Raw genomic sequence first — 16,532 nt, 5'->3', positions numbered from 1 at the left:
GGTCTCAGCCCTGTTTTGCTTAAAACAATGCAGATACAACCAAAAGGCCTGAGCTCAACCTGAATTGGCAACACCTGTCCCACCAAGACATGGGGCGAGGACTCCTGCGGTTACTCAGGGCAGGCATGGGTGCCATCAGGACCTTCGAGTATCATTGTCAGAGGAAAGAGAAGCAGACAAGACCAGCTAAACCCGAGGTTACAAGGCAAAACATCTGGGACACATGGTCTCCAGAACAACATGGTGGTGCTAATAAGGCCAACACACCCATAATATTCCTTGAGGAGGTGCTGGGTGGGTTTTATGACAAACACTGGCTTTGCTGTCTGAAAACACAACCAAGAGACAACAATTGTTCTCCTCTCCACTAGACTCTTGTTGCCTTTGACCCATGGTCTGGTTTTTTTTTGTCTGGGTTTTGCAGATGGAAAGGCATGAGTTGGATCCAGCTGTAATTCTCTGCTTCTCTCTGACAAAGGAAAACATCAAACTTACACTCGTTTTGCATTTAGACCACTTGCTTGTTGCACAGAAAACGTCTCTTGTTGTCAGAGGCAAAACAGGTCAAGATCAAAAAGGTGGTGAAGTGCAACATCCCTGGGAATCTGCAAAGAGATTTTGGGAGAAGGAATAAGCTGCACACTTCAGGGGCCTAAACTGGTCTCAGACTACAAAGTACATGAGGGCAATATGAAATAGAGAGCAAAACATCTATCTGCCCATTTTTCCACCTTCTTTTGAAGCATTAATACTGATGGAAACTGGCTATTTGGGCTGGTAGTTGTTCAAAGCTCATTTAGATTTGTTAACTCCATCCTCCCACCCCCCACATTGTGAAGGGAGGCTTCTGGTCCCCTTGGGTTAATATATCTGCCCCTAAAATCTCCTAGAAGCATAACTGCAATGCAGAGAAACTGAGCCCAGCTCATTGGAAGAGTCCCCTCCTGCCAGTGGTAGCCACAGCCATCAGAGGTGTAAAGGAGGATGGCAAGGGAAAAAAAGGGAATCTCTGGGCTTCCCAGGAGACCTATTTGAAAAGGATAACTGCAAAGCAGGACAGCTTGTAAGTAATCAGTTTACTTCCCCTCCAGCAACAGATATCACTGTGTTTACATCTATAACACCTTGCATTGTGTCTGGTTAAAGATCTGCTTGAAAATTTCCAGTTTCCAGCCAGCCAGAGCCTCCTGGCAAACTGTGACGTGGAATAACTCAGCTGAACACAGGGCTTGAAAGGGATTTTCCCGTGCCCTTCTCTCACATGCCTGCTGGCTTGTGGTTTCTACCTCACTTTTGTTGTTGTTGTTGCTGATTTTTTTTTTTTAAATGAATTTTCATTCCTGTTACCAGCTGTGGTTTCTGCTGGCAAGAACTGCTCAGGAGTGCTGATGCTCACATCGTCACACATCAAACCCAGCAATCGCAGCCTCTCCTAAGTGCAAGAGAGAAAACTCCTACTTCTCCTCACATAGGCTGTATTTATTAAGTGAAATAATTGTCTGTGTCCAAGAAGTGCCTTTACTCAAAGACCTCGGTTCTTGGGCAACATGCTGAGACACTTACCCTAAACCAGGAACTTAGCATTAAACCCATCTTATAGAGTTGTAAAGTTCCCAGGTTGACAGCATGGAAAATCTTCTCTCCAACCCTCTCCCCTAACAGGTCTGCTTTTCACACCAGGGCCAGGGAACAACTTCATGGAGTCCAAAAGAGGGGTCCTAGTGAGGGGAACAAGCACCAGGAATGTACATGGCCATGGCCAGTGATGGTGGCTGGAGCTTAAACAAGTGACTGCACTGTTGGTGAGGAAGCCAAGCCATCACTAGGGTTCCAAAACTCTTCAGTTGTCAAGGGAAAGGATAAAACACCCCTCTGAAAGCATTTGTGATTCTGAGTCGTGGAGCAGGAAAGAGTGATGGAGCCCCAAGCCTAGATTTTCACAGCTCCTCTCTTCCTCCCCAGAGCTTTGTGCTTTGATGTTACATTTTCCCATCTCACTCTTGAGAGTGGAGGGTTGAGGAGGAGATGATGGTGAAGTCCTCCTGCTCCCTTCCCACTCCACACTGACCACCGAGATTCACTGTGCCTTCAGTCCCCTTTTCCCCTTCTCCACACCTCTTCCATGTGTCCATTCCCCCCCGACACACACTCTTGAGAGGATCACATGAGATTCACACATTGCTCTCAGCCAGAGTATGGACGGAGAGGAACTCCCTCTCCTATGGAAAGGCCAAAAGTTGGTGGAGACCCAGAAATCAGAGGCTGAGAATCAGTAGTCTAAGGATAAAAGCAAAGTGCACTTTTTTTTTTTTTTTTTTTTGAGGGGAAGAAAGGAGATTATTTTACTGAGTAGGAAGCGGTTAAAACATTAAAGATACTGGTCCTAGAGGGATCTGCGTTCTATCTGCCTGCATTACGGTGGGGCACAGAATGACGTTATTGCCGGTGAAGTCAAAACCGAAACATCCTTAACAGTCGCGTAAAGGGAATCTCTAACAAGTTCTCAGCTCTTCCTTATCCTTGTTTGGAAACTGTATTCACAAGAAGGAAAGTGCTGAACACCTTTTAAAAATAGCAGCGGTAATAATAATTACAGCATCTTTTCCCACAATAGCTGTTGGAAAGTGCCAGCCACTTTTTAAAAACCTTGGTTAGCACAAAAGGTTTCTCTGATGATGTAAAAGCAGATTCATTTGCAGGGCTCGCCTTGCGAATGTGTTTCCCAAGCAGAGCTATAGATGGCAGTACGTAGTATTTACGGAGTTGTTTCCCCAAGTAAATCTTATTTTAGCAGAAAGGAAGAGAATTTCATTTCCTTGTAGTTACAACGCGCTCAGAATGAGAACTCCTAAATCAATGGAGAAAGTGGAAGCACACAGGAAGAAAAGCCTCCTTGCCTGAGTACTGGCAAACAGCTTGAAATGTAAAATACCTCTGTGTTGTATAGGATTGTCTATCCCCTTTCACAGGGGGAGAGTTGAACAAAAAAAAAAAAATCAATTTTCTATACTGGAAAAAAGTTTAAGGTATCTCAATTGACTGCCACAAAACCCTGAAATTAACTCAAAATCCCAGGATCACTTTCAGAAAACAGCAGTTAAGTGTAACATGTGAGTTTAATTCAAGCCAGTTAAAATACTTTATTTTATTTCAGCTTATATTTCAGCTTTGTTATTGCTCTAATATCACTAGTTTAGCTTTCAAAATTCAAAATAATTTTAAAGTAATAATTGGATTTTTTTTCCTCAAAAATACTGACACTCCTTTCTCCTTATAGTAAAACATTCCTTTTCTACAAACTGAAGTCTAATTTCAATGAACTGACATTTCTACCCAAAAAGAGAGCTAAAATACCATACTGAAGAAATATGCTACTTCTTTCAAGTTTATTTTTCTCTTCCTGCTGGGTATTTGGTGTATTGAAGCTACACAGTGAAGGGACTTTATTAATTGAAGCTTAGCGTAAAGAAATTAATAAGCTTCCTGACTGCAGAAGTACCAGTTTTGCATCAGATCTGCTAGTGCCTTTGACAGAGTTCGGGTAAACACACAACTTCTCCATCCTTGCAGTAAAAGCAATGACCCTTACACCAGAAGTTAAATAAAAAAAAACCAAAACCCCTTTGAAATGGAGAAAAATGTCTCCTGCAAGAACACTGCTTTCTTCCATGTTTAAAATTCCCGGTAGATATGAGCCCACAAAATGGTGGCATCTCCACCAGTAATTTCTAAATAATCCCAGCTAGGAAATTATCAAAAGTGTGCAGGTCATCTTCTTACCCCCATGTTCCCAACACCCAGGAACTACATCTCAGATGATTTACATACAAGAATCTAAATCAACTTTCCACTGGTGTCAGAAAAGATAAACAAAAAAAATCACCGGAAGTTCACACAATGGTGTGTTTCCAGCCTCATTTTGCAGATTCAAGCAATTAAAATAATCTCCCAAGTCTAATTCTTTAAAAGCCAAGAGCATCCAGGCTACCACAGAAACTAGTGGAGTTAGAAAGTGCTCAGCACCTTTCAGGATCTGTTCCTTTGATGCTCACATGAGTGAAAATCTGTGATTTTCCCATAGCCGTATGTGACCCAAGTGTGTTTTCTATGTGCTGATCAAGGGCTGATCCTGCAACTGTATATCTCATTTGACCTAAGCATATCTTCTATATGCTGTAATTCAAGGTTGGTCCCATAATATATAGCTTAATGAACTTATCTTGGAAGTCCTTGAACAGAAAGTGGAATTAAACCTGAATAAGCAAAGAAAAAAAAATCCCCTACATCAAGATTAAGTAAAGCATTCACTCAAATTCAGCCCTGTAATTTTTGTGTTTGTTTTTTTTTTTTTTCCCCTATCGGATTTAATTATAACGTATACTGGAACACGTCTGTTTGCGATAATGGAGAAGCCATTTATCAGCTGGCTTATCACTGTCACCTGCCATAAATCACTGAGATCAATTGGAAAACCTGGCTGTTGAACCATTGGATACTGGTGTACCATTCATTCCTCGTGTGTTCATAAATACTCTGCAGAGGCTTCCAGCAAAGTTCAAAACTTCTGCAGGTGCAATACTATTTCTAAATGCAATGATCTGTGATCTATTTTACTTTTTGATGACAATGCACTATTTTAGAATTTACCCACTCCCTTCATTGATTTTTCTTGGGATTTCATCTCAGAGACTGGCCGTTCGCATTTGGCAGTATTGTTTTATTGGCTGTGGACCGCAGACAAATTCTTCAGACCCACAACACCTTTCTAGAGCAAGGGAATTCCCACACCCCACACTAGCAAGGGAGAATGGCAGCACATAGCAAATAAAAGCTTTGCCCCAGGTCATATGAGAAGTCTGTGCAAGAGAAGATAACTAAACCCTGACATTCCCAGACTCACTTTGGCCATAAATATTTGCGAGAATTACTACGATTGATTTTTTTTTTTTTTAGAATCATAGAATACTTAGGGCTGGAAGGGATATTTAAAGGTCATCCAGTCCAACTCCCCTGCAAGGAGCAGGGACATCTCCAACCAGATCAGGTTGCTCAGAGCCCCATCCAACCTGGCCTTGAACGTTTCCAGGGATGGGGCAACCACCACCTCTGTGGGCAACCTGGGCCAGTGTTTCATCACACTCATGATTTCTTTTTTGTCTTATATCCAGTCTGAATCTACCTCCCTCTATTTTAAAACCATTACCCTTTGTCCTATCACAAAAGGCCTTGCTGAAGAGTTTCTCCCCATCTTTCCTGCAGCCCCCTTTAGGCACTGGGAGGCCGCTATAAAGTCTCTTTAAAGCCTCATCTTCTCCAACTCTCTCAGCCTGTCCTCATAGGAGAGGTGCTCCAGCCCTCTCATCATCTTGATGGCACTTCTATGGACCCTCTCCAACTGGTCCATCTCCGTCTTATGAATCAATAGAGATGTGTTAAAATAGCCTGAGAAAGTGATTTTCACGATGTTACATGTAATGGAAGCACACATAAATGCCCTGGGGTAGGTGTGAGAGACCTTGAACCCCTGCTTTAGCAGCAGTGGCCAAAAAGGTGAGATTGTGTTGTTATTATTCAAGACAAATATGCAAAACCAAGGCACATTTTGGGTGGGAAGATCAGAGACAGATCTAGTCTCAACCTGTCCTTACAGGAGAAGTGCTTCAGCCCTCTGATCATCTTCGTGACCCTTCTCTGGACTTGCTCCAACAGGTCTACATCCTTCTTATGTTGAGGGCTCCAGAGCTGGACACAGTTCTCCAGGTGGAGTCTCAGCAGAGTGGAGCAGAGAGGCAGAACCACCTCACTCAACCTGCTGACCATGCTTCTTTTGATGCAGCTCAGGATGCGGCTGGCTTTCTGCGCTGCAAGTGCACATTGCCAGCTCATGTTGAGATTCTCGTCCACCAGCACTCCCAAGTCCTTCTCCTCAGAGCTGGTCTCAATCCACTCTCTGTCCAGCCTGTATTTGTGCTTGGGATTACTCTGACCCATGTGCAGGACCTTGCACTTGGCCTGGTTGAACTTCATGAGGTTGGCACGGGCCCACCTCTCCAGCCTATCAAGGTCTCTCTGGATGACATCCCTTCCCTTCAGCATGTTGACCACACCACTCAGCTTGGTATTGGCAAACTTGCTGAGGACGCACTCTATCCAACTATCCATGTCGTCAATAACAATGTTGAACAGGTCCGGTCCCAATATTGACTCCTGAGGAACACCATTCATCACCAGTCTTCGCATAGACACCGAGCCATTGACTACAACCCATTGAGTGTGGCCAATCAGCCAATTCCTTACCCACCAATTGGTCTGTCCATCAAATATGTGTCTCTCCAGTTTAGAGACAAGGATGTCATGCAGGACAATGTCAAATGGTTTGTACAAGTCCAGGTAGATGACATCAATTGGTCATCCCTTGTCCACTGATACTGTAACCCCATCATAGAACCCCATTTTATCCACCTCTCCCCAGAAATATGACATGATACTACATAAGTCCTTCTCTACTTTCTCTTTATTACCATCCTAAAGTCTTAAGATTATCTCCTTTGAACAGAGTTCAGTAACCATTTTGTTGTTGGTGCTCTTCTAGGGAAGACTTTTCTCCCTTCTCACAGCTGTTTCCTTTAATCTGAAAATAAGTCACTTCAGACAGAAAGAACATGTTTTTCTCCCTCTGAGTGTTGAACATAACATCATGACTTGTACATAAAGCCTGTTTCAATTATGAAGAACTTTCTTCTGTCCTGTTAAACTTAAATCTCTGTGAAATCCATATGTACTTGGGGACAGAACAAGAGAACAAAATTAAATGTTTAAATAAGCTTAAGGGACGTAGTCAAGTCATATTACGCTCAAAACATACAAGCAATGCAATTGCTGTATGGGGGTTTCTTTTCTGGTTTTTTTTTTCTTTTCCTCCTTATTTTGAATGACCCTCAAGTTTTATAGCCCACTTTACTTCTAAAAAAGAATGCAATGTCTCCTGTTTGATTAAAACTTAACTTTTTATTTTCATTATGTACTTCAGTGGAAAGCAAGACCACTTTCACTCACTGGCCTTCACTTTTTTCTAGCATTTTCCATGCCACCTAGGGGACACTCTAGAAACGATCTCCGCCTCCAGTTAGAGAAGTGTTTTTGGGTTTAGATACAACTTTTGGAAGCTGATGGAAAACTTGGAGGGCAATTTGAGCGACACATAACAACTACCGATGTGCCATTTGTGTAGGGAAAAGCTGCTTATCTGCTTTGGAAAATGTGGGCCTAAGAAGATTAAGACACAGAGAACAATTGTGGTCCAGAAGCTTGGGGATAGAGTCGGTGACCCCAGGGCCATTTCCAGCACCAGTTGTATCCCCAGTCCTGCCTCACCTTGATCAGACTTGGCAACACAACCTAAAGGCTCACGTGCTGATTGCATTTGTCCTTTCCCTCTTCATAAGTGACATTTGCTTTCTACATTTCCTTTGAAGAAGCTTGTGCTATTCAGAGGCTCATTTAATATATAAAGAACCATGTTTGTTTGCTTGGGGTTTTTTGGTTTTCTTTCTAATAGAAGTGCTTTTACATCAACACATTTACAGTCTGACATTGCTAATTTCCTTCCCTGTTTTCCCATTCCTTGACACACAGAATTTTTGCAGGACTACAGAGAGTGCCTGGAGATGGTGACCAGATCAACCGACGCAAATCTGGGATCAAAAGAGCAGCCTGAAGCCCATGCTGAGGTATCCATTGGTGCTGAAGCCATAAAAAAGCAGAGTAGACTTCATTTTAATTTGTTTATTTGGAGCAGGGGGTGAAAAATAAGTCCCATATCAAGGGACACACAAATCTTTTATATACCTTTGGGCAGCACAGGCTCAGTTTTCTGCACTACCAGTATGTAGGCACATGGGCACACTCATGTATGGATGTTTTGTCCTAAGCACCACCCCAGTTTTCCTTCAACTTCTCCAAAGTCTGTCTCCAAAACAATCCTGACAGAGAAAGCCCAGGAGCTTGTAAAAGGATTGCTGAAATAGGAATAAGGATCTCCAGGGATTTTAAAACTCACAAAATCAGCAACTTCACAGGAGTGTAGGAATAACTTGAAATAATTGTAGGAGACTTGAGAACATCTTACTCAAGACAGTGGCCTATTCCTTCTGTGAATCTGGTTTCCTTTTGCTTAGTGAGCTGATTTACTTGAAGTTGCATGGAAAACTCTTGGAAGTCACCATGCCTTTCCTGGTATTGGTAAAATATTTGGTCCAATGACATAATTATAATATTTTTAATTGCATGACAATGTGCAGAAGTTAGTCAACAGAGACAAATACTGTCAACTGTAAACAGTTTGGGGCAGAGACTCTTCTTCTGCTCTGCCTTCCTTGAAGTTCTTCTGAAGGAGGGCATAGGCATGACAGAAATTCATTATTTTAATAATGTATAGCTTGTCTCCTGGATTTGCTGCCTTTCCTCAGGATGGTTCAGAGCCTCTGCAATGTTGGCCATGACCTGTTGATCACTGATGGAGATGTTGACAAAGACAGAAGAGCAGAGGTCTGTGTCTTCACAGCAGAAATACTGCAGCGTAAATCTGATTGTCTGTGCTGCACAGGTAGGGGAAAAAAAAAAACAAACCCAAACCACAAAAGAACAAACAAACAAAAAAAACCACCCACAAAACAAAAAAAAACCCCTCAATCTGCAAAAAGCTTCAGTGGCCTTACAGTGGCTTATTAAAAAGGGTATCTGCCTGTGACTTCCAGCACATAAAGTGGGAAGCATTCTGGCTGCAAAAAGCTGAGATGTCACACAGCCCTTCTTATTCAGAAGGAGAAACCAGCTGGTTGGAAAGGCTGATCACTAAACGAGATGACAATCCAAATCAGCCTGAGGTCTTGAGAAATTTTAAGCAAGCACAACAATATGTCACAAACCTGTTGTGGTTTGGTTTAGATTTTTTTTTGCAATTTTCACAAGAATTTGGAACAATAGATTTCACACTGATCTTCAGTGTCTCTCTTCATCAGAACAGTGCTTATCTGCAGAGGAATCTTTCTTACCTGTTGAGTCAGATACTTTCAAGACAAATATAACTGTGAAACACATGCAGAGCATTTGGCATCCAGTGGAAACATCTCCAATCTAGAAAAACACAGGAAAAATGGCAAACTAGTTAGTGATAAGCTGGTTCAAACACACACTGGTAGGGCCACAGCAGGTTCCTTCTCCCAGGCTGAGAGCATCAGCACTCGGGACAAGGGTGGCTGGAAGACACTCTGAAAGAGCTTGACTCTATAACAAAAATATTAGGGGCAGAGTGTGTCCTGGTTTTATTTAGTGAGTCGGGAGGCACAATGGCAGCTTCTGTAAGAAGCTGCTAGAAGTTGCTCCCGTTTGTTCAGTGGACTCAGCCGGGCCTAGGGCGGACCTGCTGCTGGCCAAGGCCAAGCCGATTGGTAGCAGAATGTTCCATGATAACACCTCTGCGATAAAGTATTTAAGAAGGGGAAACGGAAAAAAAAAGGGAGAAGATGTGAAGAAGCTGAGCGGGGGAAGAGAGGGGGAGGCGTGAGCCTCATGGGCCTTGCAGGCCTCACCCTCTGGCCTCCCGCTGGGCAGCTGACTGAGCCCGACTCAGCCTGGCTGCAAGAAGTGGAGAGGAGATGAGAAGTCAATGAGATGTAAAAAGACCCTGAGAGGCGTCTGCCTGCCTGTTGTGACAAATTTTTCTTGTGAGAGGAACGGCTGCAGACACCAAGGTCAGTGAAGAAGGAGGGGCAGGAGTAATGCTGCTCCTGGCCAGAATTCCCCTGTAGCCTGTGGTGATGACCATGGTGGAGCAGGTTGTCCCTCTGCAGCCCATGGAGGCCCACGGAAGGGCAAAGATTCCCCTGCAGCCCAGGGAGGACCCCACATCGGGGCAGGTGGATGCGTAAAGGAGGCTGTGGCCTGTGGAGGGCCCGCTGGGGCAGCTGTTCTGGAGGTACTGCACCCCATGGAAGAGATGACCCACACCGGAGCAGTTTCATGAAGGACTGTGGCCCGTGGGAGAGAACCCACGATGGATCAGGGGAGGAATGTGAGGAGTTCTTCCCCTGACGATGAAGCAGCAGCATAAAACAACGCGTGATGAACTGACCACGACCCCCATTCCCTCTTCCCCCCTGTGCCGCTCGGGGGGGTGAAGTGGTAGAGATAATGTTAAGCCTGGGAAGAGGGAGGGGTAGAGGGAAGTTATCTTGTTCTCTTTCTCATTATCCTGCCTTGTTTTTAATAATAAACAAATAGTTTTCCCCAAGATTAGTCTGTTTTGCCTGTAACGGTAACTTTAAGGATCTCTCCCTGTCCTTATATCAAACCTTGAGCATTTTTTCTTAAGTTATCTCTCCCTATTCCCTTGGAGGGTGGGAAGGGTGAGAGACTGCATAGTCTGATCCCAATTGGTGCTAAACTATGGCAGGGTAGCTGCTGCACAACTAGCTAGCGGGAAAGGTACTAAGACTCTGATAACAGTTTGTCTTCTGGTTCTAACCATCTCTAGCTGCTTGTTCAAAGAAAAGAAACACAAAAATAGAAAGGAAAAAAATAAAAAGCCACATCAGACTAAACCACTTATATTTCCTTCCCACAGGGAAGGAGGAAAAAGAGGTGGTTACTTCTTTTGAACTCCCTTGTTATTCTCACTGGGGGGAAGTATGCATAGATGCTGTGATTGAGCTTGTTTTTTAGTTAAGTAAAGATGCTGCTGTTTGCCAGGCATGCCAGCACAGACAAATGAAGTTGCAGAACGTGCTTCTGTACCCTTGGAGGCACCGTTCCAGAAGAAACACATTCAGCCTACCAAACTACCTGCTTCTAATCAAAACTCAGTTCCAGCACTAACCAGATTTGATGTGTTTGCTGCATGGATTTCAACAAGTCAGTTCTGAGTATTTCTCTTCCCAAAAATCAGAATGAAAAGATATTGTCCAAAAGATATGCATTTGAAGGGTATCTGCCTTACATTGTGCTCTGTCCTCAGTTCTAGCATAAAGCAAATTCCAGACCTGCTCATCACTCTTTGCTGGTGCTGAGCTGGCTTTGCAGACCTGAGCAGAGGCAAACAGATTCCTCTGGCTGAAACTTCAGAGATTCAGCTCAACTGAGAAGGCTGTCAGTCAATGGTCATGATGCAGTAGAAACCCAAGAAATGGTTCACTCTATCTCTGCAAGACTTATAGACTTGTAGGATAATGCCTGCTTTCCTGACAGTGGATGAAACTCTTCCAATGGTAGGATCCTCTCTGTCTAATGTGTATTAGCCATGACCTGGTGGTTGCAATCCACTAGCAGCTGAGATAGATAGATTGGAAATCATCTGCAGTGCATCAAGTCAGGTGTAGGGAACTGTGGTCCCACCACTGAGACAAGCTCAGCAGCAGCTTGCTTGGCTGGCAGAGTAGTTTGCCTCTGGCTTCCCTGGAAGAATGGTATCTCATGGTCGCTACTTCAGGTTTGGGAACAGTAATGGTGTCAGAGACCAGCCCTCAGCAAAGGGCACTGCTGGACACTCCATGGTCAACCACTGCTAGGTCTGAGAGGGGCAGAGATATATTAAGGTAGGAGCAATAAACAAAAGGTACTGTTCACCCAAGGTGGAGATTTTATTATCTCCCCCTGTTCTCTCGGAGGATGGGGGGAGTGAGAGAGAGACAGCGTAGTCTGGTCCCGGTCGGGGCTGAACTACAACAAGGTTGTCTGAGAAAAGCATTGAGTTGCGGTTTAATTCATTCACAGCCAGTGTGGAAAACACAGAGAGCACAACTAATCCCCAGCTGCTTCTGTCTGTCCTATTATTATTATTACTCTATTGTTATTTCTATTATGTATGTTACTTATTCTCAATTATATTAAAATGTTATCTGGAGATCTAGAGCAATTTCTAGACCCCCTTAGGTACAGCTAGTGACATGTTATTTGCTAAGCTGAGATGTGGGAATAACTGGTTTTTCATTTTGTTACCAATTCTGCAAAGTAAGCAGATAAATAAATAAGTTGGAGGCAGACTTGAAATGAAACTAAAAAAAAAAAAAAAAAGGGGAAATCAGCTAAGTGAAAATGGAAAACAAACAAACAGACTAACAAGCCCAGCATATCGGAGTTTAAATGAACGTTATCTTCCACCCACAATGAACTTCATGTTGTTTTCAAAATTTATAATGTATTTCCTCAGTACTGTAGAAAAAATTCTAAACGAAACATCAGTTCAAATAAAAAAAAATAAAGTAAAAGGAAGCATCTAGTTTAGGAGAAAATCAGTGAAATGTTTTTATTTTATTTGTTTGTTTGTTTTTCTGCAGATGAAGAAAAAAAAAACAAAAACAAAACAACCTTCCTGTCAAAAATTCACTGGAGTTTCTGTCAGTTTGGAATCTACCTTCTCCAACAAAATTCTTTCAACTGGAAATTTCTGACTAGCTTATAGCAAGTATCAAAATAAGCAACTCTGTGTCTGGGGAGCTGGAAATGCAGACCTGTACTTCAGAATAGCAGTCCCCTTATCCTAGTCATGATTCTAAGTTTTAAGTCACTAGCAGAAAAGATGGCATGTAATAAAGAAACACTTGCTTTGAAATTGCCTGATATTAGAGAAAAGTAACTTCTAGTGGGTTGCAAAATACACCCAGTCATAAATACAGTGCTAATTTCTGTACTTTAATGAATATTGTATGTTTCTTTAATTGTTAGACAGATTGTAACTTTAGTAGTATGCATTATTCCAGTGTGAATCCATGAATCCCACAGTGTTCATTAATAACGCAGATTAATAATTAAGTATTCAAGAATCTCTAATAGAAGAGTCATTGTCTGAAGCAGGAAATTAATCTTGTCAGAACTCCACTTTTAAACTTTCTGTGACAGGATATTGATCCGCCTTCCTCACAAACATCTGTTCGGTGAGGGGCACTGGAGGATAGGAAACTTTTGTGTCAACCACCAAGTGGTAACACATGACAGTGAGGGAAAGCTTTGATTTTTTTTTATGCATAGAGAAGTGCAGAGACAAAGTTTTGAACAAGCTACCAACCATGGAATTCTTTACCGAACTTTAAGTATCTGAAAATCTAGGTTCCTCATGACAACAACTCACCAGAGGACCCTCCCTGGCCACTGGGAAGAAGATGACCCCTCCCTGAGGGTGTCTGTTACCCCTACCCTGTTGGTATGGGCTGAGTCATGATCAGGAAGAGCTAATCTTGATCTCCCTCAGTTTCTTTCGAAATAGCTTAGACCAAGACCCTGCCTGTAGCCAGTGTCATGTCAGGTAGGTGCGATCAATGTCTCCTCTTTCATATATTTATATAACTTTAGGTATCCTTCCAACAACTAAAGGGGGCCTACAGGAAAGGCAGGGAAAAACTCTTCAGTGGGCCCTGTTGTGACAGGACAAGGGGTGATGGTTTTAAAATAGAGGGAGATAGATTCAGACTGGATATTAGGAAAAAAATTTTTACAAGAGTGGTGGAACAGTGGCCCAGGTTGCCCAGAGAGGTGGTTGATGCCCCATCCCTGGAAACATTTAAGGCCAGGTTGGATGAGGCTCTGAGCAACCTGATCTGGTTGGAGATGTCCCTGGTCCTTGCAGGTGAGTTGGACTGGATGACCTTTAAAGGTCCCTTCCAACCCTAACAATTCTATGATGCTATGATTCTAAGGCAGCGTCTCCTGCACTGGATCTGTTCCTACATGGGTTTATTCACTTTGCTGATGAAAACAAACATGTGCTATTCTTACAAGTGCAAAATTCTCCCATATTCTACTAAGCAAAGGCCAGATGAGCCGTATTTCCGTATCTTTCTGATGCCTCCCCTAACTGCCCCAAAATTTTGCGAAGTGAAACAGCAGAGATGGTTGCAAGCACAGCTGAGGACATCCTCCGTGGTACAGCAGTCTCAGGGACACCTGCTCACATCTGCAGGATTGACGTGTGAGAAGTAGTCTCAACTTGGAGGCAAAGCCCATCTTCCCATGTAGTGTGGACAGAGCCCTTCACTTGCAATAGTCTTTCTAGGTCTTTCAGGAAATAAACAAAAAAGAAAGCTGAGTATAAAACTGTGGAGAGAGAACAGCTGTAATGTGGACCAGTCGAGGGTTGCATCAGTGGAGCTGGTATATGGAGAATAACGTGTGAGAAGAGAAAAAGGACAGGAGATAATTTCATACCCTGAAAGACAGTTGACCTTTAAAAACTGGTAGAGCTTGTCAAGGAGAAAAGGAAGAAGGGAAGGGAAGGGAAGGGAAGGGAAGGGAAGGGAAGGGAAGGGAAGGGAAGGGAAGGGAAGGGAAGGGAAGGGAAGGGAAGGGAAGGGAAGGGAAGGGAAGGGAAGGGAAAAGAGAAGGACAAGTCACATTATTGTGCCACAAAATGGTGCCTGTGACACATCTGGCTGACCTCATTCCCCATGAGGGATGTTATCTCCTTTCCTCTGCTGCTTACTGTGTGTGATCTTACCAAATAGTCCCACTCTGATCTTCCTGATAGCCCTTTCCAGCTCCAGCTGGGCCCAGGGAGGCAGGTTAGATGGAGCTGGTTGACTAAAAGATGACCAAGACTGAAGACAGTATCTCAGGATCTTCTGTGTTTTGACTGTAGAAACCAGCTTTTCATGTCATAACAAGTCTTCAGTGGTTTAGGTGTTGTATAAATATTTAAATTTAAAGTCTGAGTACAAACCCAAAAGATCCCTCAGTCTTCATCCAGATGCAACAGAGGTCCAGCTCAAATTGTGAGAGCAGCAGACTACAACCCTCATCTCCTTGCTGATCTATTTCCCATAAGATACTTCAAAGTCTTTCATGGTCTCAGGAATCTTCAGTAGTCAAAGAAAACAGGGATGAGGTTGCCTGCAGATCATGCTATCACTATTGCTGCCCAAGGGCCAGTAAAAGACCAGGACAAATAACCTCAAAGGTTTGACTATCTCGGCCTACAGCCACCAGCTCTCTGTTTGTGGCCCCTGGTAACACTAGCTGACATTAAAAAAAAAAAAAAAGGAAAAAAGAAAAAAAAAACAAAATCATCAGTCCCCAAATTTTTACTGCCAAGAGTTCACATTTCTCCAGACAATAAATATGTACAAAATTCCACTGGTATTAGCAACTGACAGGCTCAGGAAGGAGGATCAGCCTCTCCCAAGCACTAATTGAAACTAGACAGGTTACTGCTGCTATCACAGCAGCTCTGTTATTGATTTTCTAATGGGAACGCTCGTTTCCTGAGTAAGGCTCTTGTAGAGATAATAAGGCTGCTTAAAAAAATACAAAAAATAAAAAATAATAATTGCCTCTCTGAGCCCTCATTTTATTTCACATTCAAAATCCAATTGCAGATCTTTCTGATAGCTAATAATTTAACGGTCATTTATGTACAGTTTAGGGTCCATTGTTAGCAACTTTGGAGCGAATAAGCCAATTAGATTAGGTGGATCTTGCATTCATGTAAAACAAATATATATCGAAGCAATTAAATGTGCAGTTTTATTTCTCCCGAACTATGAAGAAGACAGTTGCCTGAAGGTCCCAGCTCTTTTCATGCCCCCCGCTTCCAGCTCCTGACATCGATGTAGCAAGAGCCATTTGCCGTGTGGTTTTGGAAGCGCTTATTTAGCACGGCAAGACAGACAAGTGAATTATTGACCTCAGTATTTCCCAAGTGGGGAGGCTACAGCCCTGAGGGGAGAGAGGTACCCGCAAGGTGGTGAAGGTGGAGGCAAGACAGGGAGTATTTTTAATTTCCAGCTAAGGCAAAGCAAAATCCTCGTTACCCACATGCACTTCTGCCCCACAAGTTTCACTTTTCCCTCCAAGCCTTCTCCCACACAGATGATTTACTGCTGCTTAGCACTGCTAAGGGCTGGCGTGTTTACACACTGACAGGCAGAGGATGGGAGACTACAAAATATTTGGACTTTGAATCAGCAGTTGCTACTCTGAGAAATGAGGGGGTGATCTTGTCTGCCTTCTGGCAGAGACCCCAAAGGGAGACGAGTCCCGTGGAGGATGTCTGTCACTTCTTGCTGACACAGGCGTGATCCAGACAGATTCAGAGTCCTTCTATCCAGGGCTGCTCACAGCCCAGGGAGACAATTGTCCTCCTCCTGAGCAAATCCAAGGCCATCTCTCTGTCCTCCTGCAGGGCCAGTAGACAGCTCTGCATTACTTGGTATTGATTATTTATGAAATTTCCTCTAGCATGTAGCTACCCTGGGTTTAATGCTTCCACTGCTGCACCCTGGGCTTCCATTTCCATTCTCATTAGGTGGCCAGAGGAATTAGTCTGGGTCAACATTATAAAATCCCTTTATGCAGGGTAGGTAGTTACCCTGACTGCCTGCTGATGTCTTATCTCCTCGATGAATGTACACCAGCTCTGAGGGTTTCCTACTCAAATGCTTTTATCATTTTTTGGTTGCTCGGGTATCACCAGTCCTCAGCTCATTTTAGTCTGTCTCTCAGCCATGCCTAGGCTGATCGCAAAGCTTCCCAGGAGTTAGCAGTAT

The sequence above is a fragment of the Chlamydotis macqueenii genome, chromosome 2, assembly GCF_036417535.1.
Source record: "Chlamydotis macqueenii isolate bChlMac1 chromosome 2, bChlMac1.mat, whole genome shotgun sequence".
Taxonomy (NCBI): Eukaryota; Metazoa; Chordata; class Aves; order Otidiformes; family Otididae; genus Chlamydotis; species Chlamydotis macqueenii.
Note: the sequence above shows the minus strand (reverse complement) of the source record.